General features: G+C 46.4%; 1 long non-coding RNA gene across 1 annotated transcript; it reads right to left on the bottom strand.

The window, feature by feature from the left end:
- Positions 1 to 5415: 5415 nt before the first annotated feature.
- Positions 5416 to 13586, bottom strand: LOC121027423 (uncharacterized). Its single transcript, XR_005788733.1, has 4 exons — positions 11787 to 13586; positions 10186 to 10232; positions 7734 to 9048; positions 5416 to 5595 (listed from the first exon to the last, which is right to left on the bottom strand). It is a non-coding gene; the product is annotated as an uncharacterized LOC121027423 (long non-coding RNA).
- Positions 13587 to 20593: the final 7007 nt, after the last annotated feature.

Genomic DNA, 20593 nt, shown 5'->3' with positions numbered 1-20593 from the left:
ATAATCGCTAAGTATCTTTTTCCTCCATTTGACTGTGATTTTCTCAAGGGCGAGAGCCATGCCTTATTCATTTTCTTATTCTCTGTACCAAGAACAAAGCCTAAGACATGGTAGGAGTGTAATAAATGTTCAATGGATGAATAATAGGCTCCAAATAATAGGAAATGGCTATGGAGAGATGATAAATGCCATCCAGAAGTCTGACCTGCTATATCAGAAATGGAAGCACTAACTTTGAGCCAAATGATCAGACAAAGAAGCTGAGCCCATAAGAGCAGCAGTGTCTATCCCCTCCAGCCCCAGCCCTGCAGACACGGCCCAGATGGCTCTCTCTGGGGCAAACTCTATCAGTAGTTGGTTGATACCATTATCCCCCTCCTTTAATGACCATTTTCGACTCCCTTCATCCTCAGCTAGCTCCTCTTCTGGTCGGGGTGACTTACCTCATGGAATGTCCCAGACCTTCATCCTTGAAGGATCTGAACCTCTGAGCCTCCTCACAGGCCATGGTTGCCGTATTTTCCATTTACTACCAAAACTGGGTAAGAGAATACCTAAAGATGCCTACGTGGTTCACGTGGGTGGTAAACATAGGTCCCCTCCCCTGCCCGCCCTGATGTAGAAGAGCAGCCCTACCTCCTCTCTGTCAGGGTCAAATCCTGCCGCTAAGATGATGGTCTCCTAGCACAGGGAGTCCAAAGTGTCCTACCAGGAGCCAGCATTTAGAGTCCAGTGGGACTTTTGCTATGTCCTTAGATGGAAGCTTCCTGCTTTTGGAAATCAAGACCTCGAAGCCTGCAGAGCCAAGAGCTATGGGGAAGGGAAGTACCAAGCCTTCAAGGGGGTCACTGGGAGTAGCGATAAGCAGAGCCACACGTACTTTCACCCCTTGGATCCTGGACCCATGTGTCCTTCCTACTGGGGCACGGCTCCTTATAATGGTTGTTGATTTAGAAAGTACACTGCCTCCTAGAAGATAGTTCCTGATCCTCATAGATACCCTCCCCAAACCTATGCTACAGTGTTGCCTTCAACAGGCCATTCCATCACTCCAGCAGATGGCTTTATCTAGGTAGTGCTATATGAGATAGGATGAGTGTATCCCATTGCTGTGTCCCCTCGGGTGCACCTCCCTTGCCATAAAGTGGGTCCCATGTGTGACATGATGCGATGCAGGACACCTGTTGATCTATCAAATACTCCAAGCCCTCACTTCCAGTGGTACAAGCTGAGGCTCTGCAGACAGAAAAGGCAAACCCCGGAATACAATTTTTTCAAGTTAAAATGGATTTCTGCCCCTCCTAACGCTGTAGCTAACTTGCAACCAAGTGGATGATTGGTGATCTCAAAGGATAATGCCATATTCGGAATTATTCCCTGTTGGTTGACAGATCGCACATTTGGTAGCAGCAATAGCTATATTAGTTTGGTGAGTGGGAGCCAGGCTGTGGACCCATGTCTAGCCTCCAACATCCACCATGGCCATTGCATCCGTGCACCCACTGTGCCAGCATTGTGGTGGTGATGGATGGCAGTGGCTAGCTGATGTCAACTAGCCTAGTCCATCTATATTCTTGTTTGTTTAATGCCTCTTCTGTGTTGGATGCTCTCTGGTGGATGTTATACCTGTGATACCAAGATCTTCCTACTTCATGCCCATGCCCACAAGAATGCCTCTTCCCCAGACCTCCTTGTCTTCCAATCTTCTTTCTTCTGGCTCCTGACCATTTAGCCAAGACATTTGCCATTGCCCATGAGTTTGTGTATATTCTCCTTTCCCACAAAGTGGATGAGCAGGTACACCATTTGAAGCTATGGTCATAGGGAGGATCTCCACTGATCGGTGACCCTTGAGTAGGACTCGGTGCATAGCAATCCACTTTTGATTTGTAGCACGGACCAAGTCCACACATCAGTGAACCAAACTGGACCCTTTATATTCTCCATCAACGGGTCATAAGAGACCTCCACGCAGCCACAGGTGTGCAGTGAGGGAAAGGCAGTGCAGTGGTGGTGAATGATGACATGGGGTCTGGGCCACATGGTCACACCACCTACTTGTGCCCTGTGGCCCTGCTTATGTCCAATCCCAAGTGTACCCCTTCCATTTTTCAATGGACTACTTCTGGGCTTACCCCGTTAACATTATGACTTGTTGAGTCTGACCAAAAAAACGTTTATGATGGACAATTCTAGTCTCATAACCATTTGATGACCAACAGGCAGAATCCCAAAGCATACCAGAAGCTGCATTTCATAATGTGTACAGTCTATTCTCTGGACCCTCCTACTGAACTTGGTCATTTGGTGGGATTTCTGACCTTATGTGATATCCCCACTCTGTCATGCCCATTTCTTTGAAACTTTTCATCATTTCTGTCACCAACTACCATGGTGATTCATTTCTTCGTCATTTTATGTGGACCACTACTTTCTCCAAGTTTCTGGGAGCCATCCTAGCAGAATATTAGCAGCATGCTAGGATCCTTACCAGACATCCTGTATCCCAGATGAGTGACCCATATCAGTAAATTCTCCCTTTTATAATTTTATATTCCACCCACCTAGATCCAGTATTCCCAGAACCTAGTCCCTCAAATAATGTTCCAGACCCTGCCAATACCTGTTGGCTAGATCCTGCAATTCCTTCAAGTCATAGTATGTCTCCTCCCCTAGAAGAACCAGCACTTTCCCCAGCAGGGCCATGTTGGGATTTAATCCTATGTATTGGTCTGGCTGCCAAGAGAGGGGATGTGGGGACAGATCTTAAAGGGAAGGGGACGCATTTGTCTTGCAAGACTGAGGCCTCCGCTTCTCCTTCAAGCAAGAGAAGAGGGTAGTGCTAGTCTTTAACAGAGAGAAGTGGGCTACTTCTTGGGTTCAGAGGATTTAGGGGAATCTGGGGCCTCCAGATGTTCAAATGCATTAACTCAGATGCCGCTATCTCTTATCTCAAGGTCCTGCTCTTTCCCCATCAGAACCCTGGCCTGGCATGGTACACCTATCTAGGTTGAACATTCAACCTTTCCTGGAACTCTGCTCATCTTATGATTAAGTTCTAGCCCTGACCTTCAACTTTTTCTGCCCACTAACTACAAGAGTTGAGGCTCACTTTATATCCAATCCGTGAAGCTTTGTGGTTTTCACACTGAGCCTTTAATTGCTAGCTAATTACTCTCCTTTTCCAAAGCATTAATTGCCCCCAGCAATATAGCCATTCAGTGCCACTGTTCTTATAATTGCTAGTTCCCCATATTTGTCAAATGCCCAATAGATTCACCCACTAGTGCTTTCCCTTCCACCAGCATCCCATCCAAGGTCACCACTGCTACCTTGTGCCAGGATCTATCACTGCTCCTCCTACTCCTAGAGATGGGGGTCCTCATTACCAGTGGCTATCAGGTGACCAAGTTCCAGAATCCCATCTTAGATCTCCTTTCTCAGACCACTCCTGATACAAACTGTTTACGTTGGGCTCTCTGAGAATTAGACTTTGAATCAGAGATTTATGTACAGGATACTTATTAGTGTCTGCTCTAGGAAATCACCATTTGTAGAAGGAAAAGCAAAGGGAAGGAAAGAGGGTTTGGCCAAGGGAGAAGTTGGGCTACAGTGTAGTCACAACAAAGGCCTCAGCCAACCTGACAGAGACTTCTGAAGCTGGTTTGTGCGTAGAAGTTGTCCCAAGCTGGGGTGAGGTAGAAAGATCTTTGTCCCTCCTGAAAACCAATCTTTGGATACAGGATGCCCCAGCAAAGGGGCATGACTTGGGTGAAGAGCGTCACTGAAGCAGAGGCAATTAGCAGAGAGGGCTGACAGCTGAGGGCTATCAGGCAACAGCTCTCCTAGCAGCTGGAAGAGTAAACCCTTCACTCCTGAGGGGGACCTGGGGGCTACAGCATAGTGACTACTCAGAACCCAGTTCCACTTCTTATTAACTGTGTGACCGTGAGTAAGTCAGTCGTGGCCTCTGCGCCTTAGTTTCCTGATCTACAAAGTAGCTCTGTAATGACCTATAATGATCTACAATGACCACCTCGTAGGGTTGTCACAAAGATGAAATGAGATAATAATGTAATGCACCTTAAGACACAACCTGGCACATGATAAGCACTGTGTCTTTTTTGTAGCTATAAAAAGCTTAGGATTTGTATGGGAAAGCTAAGACTAAAGTATGGGCTACAGCAGAAGGAGTTGCTAAACTGTGGTCAGTGGGAGCTTAGAAGACGGGTGAAGATCAGGGGAACAAAGAACAGTTTCAAAGAGGACACGGTCAACAGATACGTGGAATTTAGAAAGATGCGACAGGAGGGGACAGCTTCCAGGTAACATATTCACAAGAGCAAAGGCCCGGGAAGCAGACAGGGCATTTGCAGGGCAGTGAGGAAGTCATCGGGGCTGCTACAGGGCTTCCTGCCCAGAAGCTGGCTGCGAGAAGAGTGGGTCAGGGAAGCTTAAAAATCCAGGCAGAAACAGCTGCTCTGAGACCTCAACGGACCATGGTACAGTTGGGCTCAGAAGCGGTGTGAGGCATGTCCCTGAGGAATGACACATCTTGGCAGGAGAGGGAAAGGGAGGAGGATGGAGACAGGGAAGAGAGAAGGACGAGGAGAGGCAGACACAAAGAGGAGAAACATGCCAAGGAGACAGAAAGCTGAGGACAAATTGGGATTAAAAGCCAATCCAGGGGTGCCTGAGTGGCTCAGTCGGTTAAGCGTCCAACTTTGGCTCAGGTCATGATCTCACGGTTCGTGGGTTCAAGCCCCGCGCCAGGCTCTGTGCTGACAGCTCAGAGCCTGGAACCTGCTTTTGATTCTGTCGCCCTCTCTCTCTGCCCCTCCCCTGCTTGCACTCGGTCTCTTTCTCTCTCTCTCTCTCTCTCTCTCAAAAATAAGTAAACATTAAAAAAAATTGTTTTAATAATAAAAAATAAAAGTCAATCCAGAGAGGAAAAGAGAATACCAGAAATGAAGAAGAAATGTGGACTAGTGCTTTAAGAAATGATGGTCTTTTAATTTCTGAAGCTCCTATACAAAGAATTAGTGTGGTAGAAACAAAATAACAATAATAGTTTCGAGCTAGGTCAGCCGTGTTACTTCCTCGGAAAACAATAGGAATACACTTATTAAGGGGCCCAGTGTTTTCCTATATTATAAATAGTTCTAAATTAACGTCCCTTCCCAAAATGCCTACTTTTCCAACAGGTGCAATATGACACCATCTGCCCAACAAAGGATCTAAATGTCACCAACTTCATAAGAAAATGTAATTGGCTGTTTAGGACCCTAGTTCACTATGATGATATTTAATAATTTGTACTTATAGAGCATGTAGGGGCATAAAATGAATTATAAATGTTAACTCTCTAACTCACACAGTAACTCCTTAGAAAGACATGAAACACGACAACTCCCCTTTTAACAGATCCATTCATTCAACAAACATTTATTGGCCTCCTGCATGCCAGGCATTGTAATGATGCAGAAATCTGGCTTCGTGAAGTTTGAGCGCCTGCTTCCCAAGCAGAAATGAGAGTCTCCCAAGAGCAGGAACCCTGACGTTTCCTCTCTGAAGTCCTAGGGCCCAGCACTGCACCTGGAAAAAAGAGAGTCATTGCATAAATGCATGCAGATTTTTTAAAAAAGTAAATACCACAAATTAGCTACAAGTCTGTGCTACTGTTATTAAAAACATAAACCCAGAGACTTTTGACCTCCGAGCCATTGTTAGCCACTGGACCTCACTTCCTGTGGAACCCGCTTCACCTCGTGCTCTTCAGCTCTGCCACACTGTAAAACATTCACCCGCCGACTGTTGCCAAATATGCCATTTCTGTAGCCCTTTGCATTTACTGGGGAAGAGGTCGAGGCTGGGCCCCACACTAAGATTTGCTTTTTTCTTAAAGATGTTGGCTTCTGTGAAGATTTTTATACCGAGCGGAAAAATAGAATTCTGAATCTAGAAATCACTCCAAGTCAATATCCTCTTGTTAGTCCGGGTTGGGTGTGGGAAAGTTCCACTTGGCAGTTGTGATGAATCACGAGGTCCCAACTACTCTCCGATGGTCAGCAGAGAATAGGAATGATTTGGACACCTGGCTTCTGTCTCGCTCAGGTCTGAATCCCCAGCAAGATTCTTCACAAGGTGTCTGGCAGCTTAACCCCATCTCCCAGGGTCCAAAACCTACGTGTGCCATACCAAAATCCTGGTGAAATGGCGAAAAAGATGAAGTGACAAGTTCGTGCCCGAATCTTGCACTTTCCCCCTGCCACATGTCAGTGTGGACGCCATTAAAGAGCCGGACTGCTAAAATCAGGAAGGAAGGGAGCCCTTTGCTCTCAGAACTAAGGCAACGGTGCCACCGGGGCTAGTCATGAAGCAGAATCTCTCCAAGGGAGGAGCAAAGTGACACCAAAAGGTCCAGGTGGCCCTCCCCAAGCCTGGGGCTATTGCCCTTGGGACATTCCCGGCAGAAGACCCATTTTCGCAAATGTCGAAATTCCGGCCCCAGACGCTCACTAGGCCAAGATACACCCTACATAAGTTACTGGCTATTTCAATTATTCAGGTTATCATCTCTGTTCTCCTTTTGCCCCCTGACTTTCTCAGTGAATGACTGTATAAACCTACTGCTCTCTAAAGACCTTCAAAGCGTTTACACGTATACAGTGTATCTGAAGAGGGCCAGAGAAGTCCAAAGAAGAGAACTTGCTTTCCTCATTCTTTAAAAAACATATCCTGTATCACTTGGCTGAAATTTACATCGGGAGGAAAAAAAAATAAAAAATAAAAAGAATCTCACAGTTTCTTTCTTCTGCTTTTCGGGGGAGGGGGTGGCATTGGCTGTCTACGGCTGAGCCCACAGTTGTACATGAAAGTTAATATTTCCAGGGCCCTGCGTGGGATACCTTTCCCAGAATTCATGTTCTCAATGGGAAACTGAAATAGCGCGTGAGAGTTACCCTAAGTAGATTTAAATAATTAAATTCAAAAATTCTCAAACCACTTGCTGTTTCAAATTTATTTCTTTAATAACAACTCAGACTCAGCAACAGACTGGATTAAGATTTCATTTATTCGAAATTTAAGGTATATCCAGCCCTGGGTGTTGTTTTTAAGTATTTAAGGGGAAATTTGTGCGTGGTGAAAATGAAGAGGCTGTAGCATTATAAATTCATTTCCTCTATTAGAAGCAGGGCCCCGCCTGCGCGCCGCAGCTGTTCGGGGAGGTAGTCCCGGCAGGCTGAAGGGCGCGCCGCGGAGCAGACGACCCTTTGTTTCCCCACGAGGGGAGATTTGGCCGGCCCCACACCCTCAGCAGCAACTATTTCCTCAGTGGCGCCAGGCAGTTGGGCAGAATCATCTGGGGTGGTTTTCATGTGGCAAAGCAAAGCATCCTCTGGGATTCCAGAGAGACTTCTGAGGATCCATTTTCATCCGTGACCTCAAATCATGCCTGGTACCGGGCACAGAGGACGGGAGGCCACGGTGGCCTGAGCCGAGTTCGCTGACCTCTGGAATAACCCGCCCCGATACAGGCGGCAAGGCAGAGAGCGACTCGGAAAGCAGGTGTTACATCGCAGGTAACAGCCCCACGGTACTTACTATTCATGCTAACAGTTTTACAAACAAGTGAGTTTCTTATACATTCATCGCCACCCCCAGGCATTCATATTCTTTTTAAGTACGGAAACCTTAATTAGATTTTGACCACAGACCCGGATTTGACTTACCCTGACAGGGTTTCCATTAGTGTAATCTGTGGGGGAATTCACTGTTTTAACATCTGTGTGCCTGAGGCCTATCTCACATTTACTGCAAAACTCTGAAAAGCCTCCCTTGTATGGCTGTATGTTTCCTCATGCTCCCAATTTCACAGAAGTCATTTCAGCACCAAACGGTAATTAGCAAAGGGATGGGCCTCAGCTGACATGAATGCAATTTATTGTTTTCCACGAGGCCCTGAACCAAGCAAACAAAGAACACAGTCTAGCTGTCTGGCATTTTATTAACTTGTATTGTGCAGTGCACCTTACTGAAGGGAGATCTTCGGGAGAAATTCAGCAGTTTGTGTGTGGCAACACGCAGACTTTGGAAGAATATTCATTTCGGTTCAATTAGGCAAGTTTTGTGGTACCTCAGTCTGTAATATAGGACAGCCACTTTTATAATTATCTTCCATATTAACTTTATCATCGCCAGACTTTTGCATAAATGCAACCTTTCATCTTTAAAATGCCAACACTTCTTCAATTTTGGCAACCGTACAGCACTGCTAATTATTTGCTCATTATGTGTGGTTAACTGATGAATCATTAATAAATGAATGAATGGCTAATATATTTTTATGGTAATTGGAGATATAACTGATTGCAGACTTCCTTAGCTTCTCAAAACGGCACTGAATGAGCAGTGGCTGCCTAATTGTTTACAGATGATATTTATGCCCCCACCCAGTGTTTCCCACAGTTGTGGTTTATCACTGGCATATTCTCATCAGTCCAGGGTGGCGGCTCGCCGAGGACCAGTCTGGGCAGAGGGGAGTGGGCAGCTGCATAACCGTGCTTCCTTCCCTTGTGTTTCTGTCACCTCGTTTGTCTCAGCTCAGCTGACACGTAGCCATGTATGGGCCTCAGGGCCACTTGCTAGCAATTCGAAGACTTCTCTTCTCCTGCGCGTCGGCGGGGCCACGGCCACAACACTGCTGCGGTTACCCCTAGTCAACAACATATAAAGAGTTGGACGCGGACACAGGACCACGCACGCCATCCAACCGCCACTTGCCTTGGCTGGCACGCCCCGAGGAAAGGTGTGGCCAGTGGCCACGGCAGCCTGGCATCTCTGCGGATGAGGAGCCGAAGGAGACCCTTTGCAAAGTTTGGTTACAAGCCTGCAGTTCAGTTTGCACCACCGACAGAAGTCCAGAAAATAAAATGGACCGGAGATGCTACACTCCGTTCCCTGACTCGCCGTTCGTGGCTGGTTAATGGGTTTGGAGGCAACTGCTGTGTTACAAAAATTGTATCCATCGTGCACCTCCGTTACCACCTATAGGTTAAAGACAAAGAGTCTGCATTTGTCGACGATTCTCGTGAAAATGAAAGATAGAATACTGGCCAAATAAGGCTTGTTTAGCTTTATACAAACAGACGGAAGATCAAGTTAAAAATGCAAAGGAGATTACCAATTCTTAATTATAATTATTTAACCAGGTGGGTAGTTTCTCCTAATGAACATTTCCATGAAAACAGAATAACTAATGACAGTCTTAAAGAAGCCTTTGTCTTTCCATGTACTAATGATCACATTTATAAATATGCAGCAAGGCCCCCGTGTACATTGCTAATGATAAGTAATTAAGCACCAGGCGTGGGAAGCCAGTGAAAAGGGTCATGTTAATGCAAGAGAGGAAATTAAAAATGCAATAAAATAAGTTGCCTAGAAAAGATTAAATAAACTTCTGGCTTCTCCTTCCAGAAAGAAAAGAACGGTTCCCCATTCTCACAGTAATGCCGTGTCAAGCCATTCAACAGCTGGTTAGAAAGTCAGACAGTACGGGTGTCAGCCTGCTCACTGCCCCCATCCCCATTTTATCCTACTGGTTTGCAGGCAGGGGGTGTGGCTTCAAAGGGCACTTGGGTCACTGGAGGAGGAAAAAGGACCCCTACAAAAGGCAGGGGTCGGCCAGCAAGGACGGACACCTGCCACTGTGAAATTAAACTGAACTTTGTTGTTATTGCTGATACACCACTTGCTTATGAAACCATACGAACCAGCCTGGGTTTTTCTCGTCTTTTAGACGGCAGAGAGGACAAGCAGGTTGACTTTTCCAACACAGTAGAATAACCTCGATCTCTCTTCACATCGTCTGGTTCCCCACCAGACCCCAAGCTCCTGGAAGATGAGATCATGACTCTGTGCGAGTAGACTCCGTATCCCTCACACCTAGCACTGCACCACACATACACTGAGTGCTTAATAAATGCTGGTTGGATAAGTGAGTGAATGAGTGTTCAGAATAGAGCGTCTCTAAGCCAAGTTAGCAGTTTGTGAGAGAGTCCTTTAACATCACTCCCAGACCAAGCAGCCCTGCCACAGAAAAACACTTGGGCCCCGTGGAAAGATGTGACACATTTCCCTCTTATTCAGGTCCTGAGAAACGCACCCGTTCTTTCTTCCATGTACCATCACCAAAAGGAACAGAAACGTGAGGCTTCAACAAAAAAATCAGTCTTTGCAAAACAAATCATACAGTTGGCATGAGACTCCTGGTTGGTGATTGACTGGGAATCCCAGCATTTCTGTTAAGCATTAAAGACACACAGCAGCGACCCGCGTCCCCCCCAGGGGCACCTGGGTGGCTCAGTCGGTTAAGCAATCAACTTCAGCTCAGGTCGTGATCTCTCTGCTCCTGAGTTCAAGCCCCCTGTCAGGCTCTGTGCTGACAGCTTCAGATCCTGTGTGTCCCTCTCTCTCTCTCTCTCAAAAATAAAAACACTAAAAAAAATGTTTTTTTAAATAAAAACGAGGAGAAAAGACAGAATGAGTAAGTGGACTTCTTGGCCAAAGTAACAGGACTCGTATCTGGATCTCCAACGCTCTTAAATAAGGGCAATTTGGGTTCTTTTTTAAAAGTGTCTTAGTGGGGCGCCTGGGTGGCTCAGTCGGTTAAGCGGCCCACTTCGGCTCAGGTCATGACTTGGCTCAGGTCATGATCTCACAGTCTGTGAGTTTGAGCCCCAAGTCCGGCTCTGTGCTGACAGCTCAGAGCCTGGAGCCTCTTTCAGATTCTGTGTCTACCTCTCTCTGTGACCCTCCCCCGTTCATGCTCTGTCTCTCTCTGTCTCAAAAATAAAGAAATGTTAAAATAAAAAATAAATAAAATAAAAGCGTCTTAGTGAAGCTCTTAAGCCACTGAAGATTTTTTTTTTTTTCTTTCAAACATTTCAAACTCGCTGATTTCCAGTCTCTCAAGGCTTCCACATTCCCTAACTCTTCTTTCTGGTTAATCCCTCAGCGAAGGCAATCTAATTTTCTGCCGCTGCAGTCCAGGGTTAACAAGAAGGCAACCTTGATCTGAAGAAAACAGCAGCGGCAAACAAAAATTAAACCGTGGTTGGATATTTTGGGTAGTGTTTCCTTTCCCCCCCCAGGCCGCCCTGCGCCCGCCTCTCTTTTTTCTTAAACGAGTTCTAAGAAGCGAGTCACAAGGCAGAAAATCCAAGGCTTGGATCTTCCCGGCCTGTTTTAATATTCCTTCTGAATTCAAATGAACCATTTCCTTTTACATAAAATCTTCGACAAGGCCACACTTCTTTTGTTATCAGAGCGTTGTCATCGGCAAGCCTGCTCGGCTCTCATAAAGGCAATTTAGTACCTGACGCGCGCGCGGGCCTAGATGGGCCTCGCAAATAAGGGGCTCCCGGGGCGCGGGGTGGGGGGGGGGACCCCGGGGAGGCCGGCCGGCTGCGGGGACACCTAAGGCGCGCCTTCCATCAACTTCTCAGGCGGGGCCTCGGTGTCTCGGGAAAGTCCGGCCCGCGGCAGGGACGCTCGGCAAGCGCATCCTGACCCCCAGCGGCCGGCCCCGTCATCGGACCCACGCTGGTTCCCACTCCTGCGGCTCCCCGCGCCCACGGGCCCCCTTCGCTTTAATTGACAATTAAAGCAAACTTCAGTTCTCACAGAAGCAACCGGGTGAAATTTCGCAACGCGAGTTGCACAACTCCATTCCCTCGAAGCAAAACCGGCAGTTCCCCCCCCACCCCCGAGGTTTCACTCCACACCTCTGCGTTGGTTGCTGAACTTCCCCCTCGAGTTTCTCTTCCCACACACACCGCTTTATTTCAGAGGCAGCCATGGAGACGGTTTCGGTATGTTTCTGGGGGTCCCCGCCTCGTGCCCGGCCCGGTGCTGAGCTGGCGGTGCCGCGACGCCCCGGTGCGATCGGGCGCGTTTCCAAGCGGAGCGCGGCGCCCACCCCCAGCCCGGAGGGGTGGGGGCGCTTGTGGCTCCTGCCCGGCCGCCGTCATCACACAACCCGGATAAGGCTTCCTGGCCTGGAACGACACGCAGTCACCAGGCCGGTGGTAGGGGTGCCCGACTGAGCAAGCAAAAGTGTGGCAGGCTGCGGCTCGTCGTTATACTAAAAAAATATTTGTTGTTTATCTGAAGTTCAGATTCAACTCGGGGTTCTCTATTTTATCCGGCAACCTCACCTCCTCGTCTAGTGGTTGTATTACTGACCAGCTGCTGACCAGACCCTTGGATAGTCCAGGGGGCCTGTGTGCCCCCTAAGAATTGAGCAAGGATATATACACATATATTTATATTTGTATATTTGTATATTTGAAAAAAATATGTATTTTTTTCAACCGTAGAAAAATAGAATGGGGTTCTAGAACCTCTCTGGAGGATCGGACCTCCCTGGGCATCGGCCCATGTCTCAGACTGTTAGTCCTCCTCCCTCCCCCTCTCTTCAGAGGGGAGGCAAGCCCCTGTCCTGAAGGGTCTCTTTCCCACAGTCAGCCTTCCAGAGAATCTGCCACCCGAATCCTTGGCCGCAGATGTTGAAACAAAAGTCATAAACAAGGTAATTTTAGGGGATACTAGATTAAACCGCAGCTTGGTCTTTAAGGGTTAGAAGTGCCTACATTCTCAACTGCCGTTTGTATCCACTGAAATGCTAAAAAGTTCAAAAACCGAGTTTTGGATTACTGTTATCTGTCTGCCATTAAAAAAAAAAAAAAAAGAAGGCTATAGCCTTGGGAATACTGTACGTATCTGTTACCAACAACTCTGAAAACCACCTCTGCGGGCTTGTCAGTTAAACCAAATGTTAAATGGAAAATATTTGGCGGGATTTAAAATTAGACCCACACACATTACTTACAGATGTTTCCATGAAAAACACTTGAAACTGAACCACACCAAGTAATAAACCCCACAATGGTGTATTTTTTATACCCCAAGTTAATTTTTATTATATAAGTAGCCATATGAAGAAGGTATTGCATACTGCTTAAATTAAATACGGAGGAATGAAATCAGCAGTATCCCTTTACAGCATATGGCCCAGCAAATCAAATTACAAAGCTTTCCACATCTCATTAACTGCAATGAGTACAGTGAGTTTTCTAATAAGTCACATCTTTTTCATGTGAGTGGTGAGCAGTGACTTATTGTAAGAATTCACAGGATGACCCTTGTGCTGAAATTAAGAACTAATCTAAAATGGGCAGGGTCATCTGGTCAAGACTGATCATAACATTTCCTCATTATTGTTTTAGTTGGCATTGAAGCATATGTTTTCCCGGTGCCCCAGCTGAAAAATGCCTTTGATAATTTCACTGACAGCAAATAACCCACACACTGCCATTTAATGAGTTCAGGCAGGATTAGCTGACAATAAAGAATATAGTATAAATGTTTTTATTAGAACTGATTTATTTTTTAGCTGCAAGAAGAAGAAGAAGAAGAAGAAGAAGATGTCACGTGGAAATGCTGGCTGACTTCCCCTTGGGATGGCCATGGTGGCAATGGTGCTGCAGGTAAAAGGCAGGAGTCGTACTGCGAGCCCACGCCTGGCCAAGACCATGCCTTTGGGCTGCAAATGGTGAAAGGAAAACACCAGCTGGAACCCACACTCAGATGTCGGGTTCCTTCTTTGCACAACAAGGAAAAAAACACTTCTACAATTGCTCATCATGTGGCCTTTGGCTGAGATGAATTACCAATTTACAACCTCTTGTGTTTGGAGAGAAGCAAACTGTGCTCTTCTGAGGCAAGAATCAGGAACCTAAAAATCATTCAAACCTTCTTGTTTATAAGGCCAGAGTGAGGCCAAAAATCCATTTCCTTCTGTGCTCTAAGCCCTTTCAATGACGAGTTTCTCACCATCTGCACTAATAAATATGGACTGGTGTGTGTATAACCATGCACGGAGGAGAAAGGAAGAGTGAAAGGAGTTTAAATGGTTGCAAATTGCTCTCCTGCTGAGATAACAGCAGTTTGCATGTGAGCCTCAGTTGTTACACATTAAGAATGGGCATTTGGCTTCTTTTCACACAGCTGTGAGAGAAGGGGTAGGTTTCCACCAGCGAGAAAAGAGGTCTGTTCTTAGGCAGACAGGCTTGCTGGTGGCATCTTGCCCAGAAGCTCTTTCTTCCCAGCTCCAACTGTGGGGACTGGAGACAGGATACGCAGATAAGTCCCGGAGCTGGGAGGGAGGGGATCTTTGGGACCGGTGAGGTGAGCCCTGAGATGGGGACCATTCACCCCAAACCTCAGCAGAGACCAAAGGTATCAAAACGGAGGCAAGGCCAGACAGTTGATGTAGCCAGCATGTAAGAAAGTGATCCTTGGGGCACCTGGGTGGTTCAATTGGTTGAGAGTCCCTTCGGCTCAGGTCATGATCTCACAGTTCATGAGTTCGAGCCCCACATCAGGCTCACTGCTGTGAGGTAAGAGCCTGCTTCTGATTCTCTGTCCCCCTCTCTCTCTGCCCCTCCCCTACTTGTGCGCTCTCAAAAATAATGAATAAACATTTAAAAAAAAAAAAAGAAGAAAGTTATCCTTGAGGTCAAGGTGGACTGCTGGAAAGATCTGAAAGTTTAGGACATAGGATAATATGTCCCGGGAATATGCAAAAAAACACCATTAAGAAAATGGTGTATGGGGTAGCAGGGCCTGGCAGGGAGGGCAGCATAGGAAAGGCTCTCACGGCTGACTGAGACTCAGAGGTGTCCTCCCAAACAGAAAGAAGTGACTCCTTGTTCGCAACATAATGTAGTGTGCAGTTATGGGAGCTTCCAAGAGACTGCCCGGTGAACTACGGAAGAGTCACAGGAGTGGAAAAGCAGCCACGTAAAAGTGCTCCCTGAACATCTGTCCATCAGAAAGTGCACTTCGGTGAATGCTAAGGAGCATGAAAAGACCCTTCAGTCCAAACACCTAAATACATCCTCCAACAGAATGCAGACTGCTCCCAGACGGGAATACGGAACCCGAGTCTCATACCTCCCCTCTCGGGCGATGAGAATGTGCGGGAAGAGGACCGTAGGAAGCAAGGGAGACTCTGAAGCACTGCGTTCGAGGGAGGAGACAGAGAGCAGGAACTGGAACTGAAGCAGAGGGTCAGCCACTGAGCCCAGGCTACAGTGGGATCAGGTTTGGAAGACGGGCGAGAAAGATCACTCACTAAGGAGGGGAGATGCTTAAGAAGCAGAGCAGCTATGGCTCGAATGCCTGGGTGGCTCAGCCAGCGAAGCAGCCGACTCTTGATTTCAGCTCAGGTCATGATCTCAGGGTCGTGAGTTTGAGCCATGCATTGGGCTCTGCACTGGGAGTGGAGCCTACTTAAAAGAAGAAAGTAGAAGAAATAAAAAGAAAGAAGACGACGAAGAAGCAGCAGCAGCTATGGCTGGGAAGGGAAGGAGCTGTTAAGGGTGCCAAGCCTTCAGCAACACCCAAGACAAAATGCTGAGGTGGGGTGTGGGGGAGTTAAATACAATCCTTGGTATTAAACACAATCCTCCTCACCCAATCCCTGGCGAGAAGGAATTCGTAGTTACCACCCAAAGCAACTGTTCAGGAAAACGGTATGCGGTTTACCTGTGGTTTCTTCTACGTCTTCAAAATGAAACCTGTATTATCATCTAATTTCACCCTTCAGTTATAATGGAAACTGCCAAGCACTTGGTTACACAGACCCTGGCTACTTAACTAGAACCTAGACGAGGACAATCCCTGCGTATTGCTAGGTAACAATAACAAACTAACTAATATTTGCACAACTTTACAGTTTACAATGTGTTGTCATAACGCTTCTCATTTGCCCTTCATTACTTTGCTCTGAAAGAGGCAACTTGGCCGTAGCTAGGAAGTAAAAGAGCCAGATCTCAGAACCTGAGTCTTCAGATGCCAAGCCTGGTGTAATTTTTATTACAGCAAATAGCTTTTATGTACTATTAAGATAACACAAAAATGCTCTGGCTGTCTGAGGAAATATCCATGTTCTGCTCTTGAGAGACTGCATTCAGGGCTTGAGGCAAAGTTCTCCAGAAGAATCCACCCTCTCCTAAGTTCCCTCAGAATGCCTCTAAATCTAATGTATGCGATGGTCTGCCTTTATTCCTCCCTGACTGGCACAGACAGGACAGTCTTGCCAAGATGGCATCCTTAAGACAGATGATTGGTAGGACATTCCCCTCACCCCACCCTTGGTAGCTGCTTATTGACTGTGCTTGGTTGCTTTGGGGCTGAAAGAAGAACATAAGAGCGGCATCTGGGTGGCTCTGTTGGTTAAGCATCCGACTTCAGCTCAGATCATGATCTCATGGTTCCTGAGTTCAAGCCCCACGTCAGGCTCCGTGCTGACAAATCAGAGCCTGGAGCCTGCTTCGGATTCTGTGTCTCCCTCTCTGTCTGCTCCTCCCCCGCTCACACTCTGTCTCTCAAAAATAAATAAACGCTAAAAAAAAAAAAAAAAAAGAACACAAGAAAAAAAATCACGTACACGCTTGAATGACAAACAAAAGGACCGTAATAAATGAATCCACGTAGCTCTTAACGCAGCATCAGCCAAGGAAACAGCTCACAGGAACCGGAGTGGAGTTACCGGGTGGTGCCCTCCATATGTGCCTTTGCCTTCCTTCTCCTGTGTCTTCCTCTTTCTGTCCGTCTCCACCACTGGTAGTGCTCAGGATATAAGTCGCTCTCTAAAGAAAATAGGAAACTCTCACTCCTTTCTGCATTCTTGCCCCCAACTCCAGCTGGTGAGCAGGGCCCAACTTAAAGAGGGTTCTCGAAGAAGAAAGATATAAAGGCTCCAGATGAATGTTAAAGGTTAGTTGTGCAAGTAGATTATAAAACTTCTGCTCCAAGTAGGAGGCTTTGGAGGCCTCGTCCTCTACCGTAGTTTCTAAAACTTGGTATTAGACACTCCCCTCCCGGTTACCCAAAGCAACCAAACATCGTACAGACGGCCCAAGGCACTTTATGCAGGTAATTGACGTAGGCATTATGGTAATGAATAGGAAAACAGTTTAAGCCTGGGAAAACATTCCTCCTGGTCATATTCTTCTTTCCCAGACGTCCCAAGTGCTACCATTTGGCCCCACGCTATTACCTATAGCCTTCCTTCATTCCAGCCAACAATGGCTTCCAGCAATCCCACAATTCTCTTCTCCGTCACCTCCAAGCTCCAACCCAAGATACCCCCAGGAGCACTTCCTTCATGTTTTCTGGGCTTTCCCATCTTCCTTTGAAGTTCCTCTCACTGACTCTGGGAAGACTTCGTAGTACTGTATTCCCCAAATTGCAGATTGGCAAAGCCTTGACAAGTATCCTGTTTATGTACGGAAAAATTAACAATCATTTACAGGTTACGATTCATACAGTCTTAGGGGCTGAAAGGGACACTTGAAGCAGTATTTGTCAGTTTGCAAACATTTCTCTGGCTTCTGACAACTTCCATCTATACAGTGAGGGTTCCGGGCCTTTGTGTCTAATGTTCTAGAAGCTACATAGTTGGCGTTCCAGTGCAAAAACCTGGGCCATAGGTACAGCTTCCTCCCTTCTCATCCACACTCTTCATTCCGTCATGCTGTGTGTGCATGTATAAACATGAGCCAACATGCCTGCCTTCACTCTATCCGAATGCTCATCAATTTGAGACCAAGGAGCAATTTTTATCCTTATACCTTAAATACTTAATATCGGATTGGCCACTGAATCATATTTTCTTAATTGCAAATGTAAACACTCTACCTTATCCACATTTGTATCCACCCACCACAGGCCACCACCCCCTCCTTGGATGTTTTGCATATCCAAGATGCTGGATAAAAGCTTTTGAATGGCAAAATGAATGAAGAACCTTTCATATCTGGTTATTTCAATGAGTACCACTTGCCAGTTGATTGGAACTAAAGTCCCTAATTTTCAAGCTAGGTTTACCTTCCAAATGTGTTCTCCCATGGTCTTGGCTCCGCCGTTAAATAGCTGTATCGCTCAGCAATTACACAACCTTGCTTTACCTCCGTTTCCTCATCTGTAAAACGGGGATAAAAACTGTGCTTGCATGAAAGAATTAAATGAGGAAACCCATCAAAGCCCCAAGAACAGTGGCTAGCAATATGTCACAAAATGCTCAATAAAGGTGACTACTGTTCTTTTAAACTTTGTCCAGCATACGCTTCATTACAGATCACTGTGATTCTTGTGTAATGTGTCGACTTCAAAAAGACTATAAGCTCATGTCTGTCTTGGTCTTATCCCCAGCGTGGTGGTCGGGTAGGGGGTAGGTGGTCAATAAATGTCTGAAGGCACCCATGCAAGCATGGGAAGGCACACATTTCCACAGCCTTTTTGGGTGCTCTGAATGACAGTGTTGATGCATGCTCCTACACCATTCAAGATGCAGGAGTGGTTAAGATGCCAAGTGGTTAAGAGCACAGATGGCAAAGCCAGTGAGAAAGGACATGAATCCTTGGCTCCACTACTTACCAGAATGTGATCTTACGTGACTTAACTTCTGTGCCTCATTTTCCTCATCTGCAAAAGGGGAATAATAATAATAGTACCAACCTAAAAGGGGTTTTATGAAGATTAAACAAGTTAATGTTCGAAAAGCCCCTAGCATTATATAAATGTCAGCTGCTATCATCATCATCATCACTTGTGAGTAAAGACAAGACACAAAGAAGACCTGAGAGTGAAAACAGGTGCGTGGCCTGGTGCTCGGGGGTGAAAAAGAAACGTGCCATACAGGCGCCTGGGTGGCTCAGGTGACTCTTGATTTCGGCTCAGGTTTCTATCTCATGGGTTCATGGGTTCGAGCCCCATGTCAGGCTCTGTGCTGACAAAGCAGAGCCCGCTTGAGATTCTCTCTCCCTCTTTCCCTCTTTCTCTGCCCCCTCCCCACCCTCTTAAAATAAATAAACTTTGAAGCAAAAGAAATAAGGAGAGCAAATTAAGCTTCTTTTTTGGGGCACCTGAGTGGCTCAGTCGATGACCCGTCCGACTCTTGATTTTGGCTCAGGTCATGATCTGATGCTTTCTGAGTTTGAGCCACGCATAGGACTTCTCCACTCTGAGCAGCAGAACCTGCTTGAGATTCTCTCTTTCTCCCTCTCCCTCTGTACTTCCTCTGCTCTCTAAAAAAATAAATAAATAAACATTAAAACAAAAAAAACAAAAAAACATTGTGCCACAAATACAGAGAATCTGTGGGATGGCTGAAAAGCAGTGCTCAAAATAAACATGAAGGTGTGCCATGACAATTTAGCTGTCATCAATATACCATGGGAATATTTTAGGTTCACCCAATCAAGGCCATACTTGAGGATAGGGGGTCACGGGGTGGGGGAGGGGGAGGGTTTTCAGAAGCGTGTCTGATTGGCAAAATGCAAACACTGCCTTGCCCACCATCTCCCATCACAAAGGTGGAGGCACACCTGTGGCCCAACACCCCTCCTCCAGTCTTGTGGCTGGTACCGCTCTTCCCGCCTTGCCAGCTCCTCCTGACCTGGGTTTTCTCATCACACTCCAGTTCAGAGACCCTCCAGATGTGGGGCTCTCCGCGGCTCCAGGAAACTTCAGGAAAAGACATCTTCCGTCTCAGAGCGATTGAAGGGCAGGCATGGGATTGGAGGAAGGAATGCAGAGAGCTTTGCTTCTTCGGTTTCCTACTGTGTGCCCACGATGGCTTCAGCGCCCCCTGCAGCCCAAAGCCGGGAGGTGATTTTCAGCTCACCACACTTAGCCAGGGATTGATTTTAAAATTATTCATGATTAGCCATCTCACCACTATCTACCTGCCTCAAGACTAGATGCTGCCCCTGAAATCCTCTTACAAGGGCCTGAAATCAAAATCTCATGGCTGGAATTTATCTGCCAAAATACACCGTGGCTTGAGAGCTCTTTTTTCAAGTCTTTGCATAACCTACCTATCGAATTCATGGCATGCAAATTATATTGCAAATCCTACGTCAGGGACAGAAACATGTCGTGGTTCTGTTACAGTCAGTACCTTATTTGTTATATCTATTGCAGACCATGACCTTCTGATATTTATTACCCCCACCCCTTACCCGTGTGCACAAATTGAAATGGGTCTCTGAAGATACATCATGAATGGGTCAACTTTGCTCAAGATTCTTGGCTCTTACATAACACTACACTTACATAATAAAGACTGGTGTGGCTACTTAAGTAAGTTTGGCAAGATGTTAATAAATATTATTATTTATAATATTCCAAGGAATATTATTTCCTTGGGATGGCCAAACTATCACATCGTGATTGCAGCAGGAATGCACACAGAGGTGTCTGGCTGCCAACAGAAGTTAAAGCCTTTGATATCAGGAAGGGTCTCAGAAGGGATGCAGGGAACATGGTCCACGAGGTTTCTCACTCGGTAGATCAGCACAGAAAGCTTCACTCGTGTAGTCACGTGCTCATTGCCTGACTCTGGTGGGCAGATTCCATCCATGTAACATACAATTAAAAACATTTTTTAAACTTATTTATTTTATTTTGAGAGAGAGGGAGAGGAGGAGGGGCAGAGAGAGAGAATCCCAAGTAGACTCCA

This window comes from Herpailurus yagouaroundi, unplaced genomic scaffold (genome assembly GCF_014898765.1).
Source record: "Herpailurus yagouaroundi ecotype Mexico unplaced genomic scaffold, PumYag 77, whole genome shotgun sequence".
Lineage (NCBI taxonomy): Eukaryota > Metazoa > Chordata > Mammalia > Carnivora > Felidae > Herpailurus > Herpailurus yagouaroundi.
Note: the sequence above shows the minus strand (reverse complement) of the source record. Positions and strands in the feature narration are given on the sequence as shown.